The sequence below is a fragment of the Macrobrachium rosenbergii genome, chromosome 53 (assembly GCF_040412425.1).
Source record: "Macrobrachium rosenbergii isolate ZJJX-2024 chromosome 53, ASM4041242v1, whole genome shotgun sequence".
Classification (NCBI taxonomy): domain Eukaryota; kingdom Metazoa; phylum Arthropoda; class Malacostraca; order Decapoda; family Palaemonidae; genus Macrobrachium; species Macrobrachium rosenbergii.
The window spans coordinates 7,827,590-7,830,323 of record NC_089793.1 but is presented as its reverse complement, the minus strand read 5'-3'; the positions used below and the strand labels follow the sequence as shown (position 1 = coordinate 7,830,323).

The following is a 2,734-nucleotide window of genomic DNA, read 5'->3' as shown; positions in this document are numbered from 1 at the left end:
CGTGGGCTGGCTGCTGGGCCTTGGGTATCCTACCTAGGTCACCGGGCAGGGACCCACCGAAGCACCTCGAGAGTGGGCAGCCCACCAGATCCTTGCGCATAGGCAACGACTCGGTTTCGGCGCCAGCAATCCAGTCCCGGCTCTGGCGGACGTTGGGTCATCCCAGGTCATACTCCAGACAGCGAGGAGACCGCCGCGGGAGACGACGACCCACAACGCCGAACGACGACGCTGAGATGAGGGACGCGGCGGAGATGAACAGCTTGATGTTGACGACAAGGCAGCACAGCCTGCACTGACTCCGCGGAGCGGCGCGCTACACCTCACCTGCCGAGAGATTCCCCTCCCCTCCTCCCCCTCCCCCTAGGTCTCCGGCTCGGCACAGTCTCATCCTCCCGCCCCACCGCCTCCCTTCCTGCCCCCCCCTCCTCCGGCCCTCCCATCCGAAGAGGGCAGAGCCCCTTCCGCGAAACAGCGCCATGACTGCCGACGACGTTCGACGATGGACATCGAAACCACTGGAGGATTCCCGATTAGATAAAAGTTACAAGAATAATTAACACTTGATTCGGCACCGTAAAGTCGGACCTAAAGCTTCGTGAATTATGCGGCACAGTGTCTTTACGGCGCTTCTGCTTTAACTCACAGAATTACCTGGTAGTACTCTGTAACAGTAGGTCTCGCTTCAAACACGGGAGACCCTTGATAATTATACCCAAAACATTACCCGAAGGTTTTAGCATTTTCTTCGTTAACTCCGATGTGAATATAGTTCTATAGTAAAAATCTAATCATGTTACTTATGATTTCTACGTCAAATCGGTCATCTAGTCATAAATTTATCAGAATGCTTATCCATTTAATTGCAACCTTTGCGACTGCTACCAAATTTTCCTTTATTTCTTAAAAATTTTAACCAATATAACACAATTAATAATAATTTATACAGATTAACAAGATTATAATAAAGCAAATCTCTCTCCTCTCTAGGGCCCCAGAGAAGTATTACTCCACCCACAGAGGAAAGAAATTGATCTACATGTAAATATATAAGCAAAAATCTCATTGTCTCAGATTTATGACCTCGTCTCGCTGCAAGACTATTCCTATTACAAGATTCTTGCAAGATTTATGATGACCTCAACTCATTGCAAGACTGTTCTCGTTACAAAATTCTATCAAGACTGATGACCTCATCTCATTGCAAGACTTGTCCCGTTACAAAATTCTTACAACCCATCATTGGAATCGTGATATATATAAATTACACGGTTGGTTTTTATAACTGCTCTCGAACTTGGCAAAGTCTGCACGCTAATTCAAAGTGCCATCGACTGACGGGAAGAGGAAGAATGAGAGATTTCATCCCAAAATTGCACTGCTGTTCTAATGTAAACACGTACCCAAGAATTCTAACATGTGGTCGAAATCTACACCATAAATTATTATACATCATTTTTCTTCATTCGCATTTCTCGGATACTGGTTAATGTAAGTTTTGGGTACAACCGGCCAAATGCGTTCGGCTTCTCTAAGAAATTTACCTGTAAATCAATCCGATTTGAGAAACCCTTCCGTTAGGTTTACAAGATAAAAAGGCAGCTACCGAGTAGATGTTGGCAACATTTCCTAAAGCCGGTAGAAAGAATGTTCAGGTTTTCCAATACATGCGGTCAGTGTGAGACAACGTACGAGAAACTATCAATACGTCCTGCCAAATGGGGGTTAGCTACCTTTCCCCTCCACCATTCCCCATCTACCTCTCCCTCCTCAAAAAAGGGGTTACCAATGAGAAAAATCATTTGGTAGATATTTCTGTAAACTACAAGACCTATCAGTCGCTCCCAACAAGTCTCATAATGATTTTCTCCTAGATTTTTCGTTCGATAAAATTAATATTTAAAATGAAACGTTAGCCCCTTTCTGTGAACTTTCTGGTCAGGCTCCTTTGACAAAATGGCTGAGTGGGGATTTTCATACTATTAATCTTTACTTATCAATGCCATATGGATATCCTAAGAACTCGTTTTTATACTGTTTCAACAGTCATAATTTCTAACAGCCTTTCAATTCGCTGTTTTCTCAAATCTAAATGGATATCGATATATTTTTCTCGGGGTGGGGGTTTAATTACGAACAGTTTAAATAAAGCGTATAAAAGCTCCAATACACTACATTTCATATCTACGTGCGTTATCTAATCACTCAAAATTAACAAACTAAATACGTTCAACTATTTCTGAGCTAACAATAGCCTATAATAACTTTTAAATCAAGTATCTGAACTCGGTCACATAAAGCTAAAACTGTCGCCTGGATTTTCCCAATACAAAACACAGGGTTAAGAAGTCTAGAATTTTTTTTATTACGATCAAGACTGCTCTTCCTCTTCCTTTTCTCAGCTTAATCATGAGTCGGGGTCGCCGTCCAACTATGACCAAAGCTATAAATATTTAATATGCCACTTACTAGCTTCTATCCTCTGAATCCTCGTACCTAGGAATTTCGATAAACATCAAAGCAATCCTACATCACTTACGTTTGAAGGCAATGTTTTTTTTATAAAAGTATAACTATGTAAATAAGCTATTAAAGAATATAAGTAAATATAAATATCTCCCTTGAGCATTTACAATATCCCTCAAATATTTTTGGTTCTTGAGACTGTTATTGTCCGTTCATATCACCCTTGAGCAACCTTTTCAGTCTTATACTAACATTCCCAATCGCCCCC

General features: G+C 41.9%; 1 protein-coding gene across 3 annotated transcripts in view; it reads right to left on the bottom strand.

The window, feature by feature from the left end:
* Positions 1 to 337, bottom strand: part of LOC136834258 (gamma-aminobutyric acid receptor subunit alpha-6-like) — a 462,469-nt gene extending 462,132 nt beyond the window's left edge. The window contains exon 1 of one of the 3 annotated variants that reach the window (XM_067096604.1): positions 1 to 337. This exon is cut by the window's left edge and continues 1,170 nt beyond it. The gene's annotated coding sequence lies outside the window, so the exon portion shown is untranslated. The other 2 variants (XM_067096603.1, XM_067096605.1) reach the window with 2 other exon arrangements.
* Positions 338 to 2,734: the final 2,397 nt, after the last annotated feature.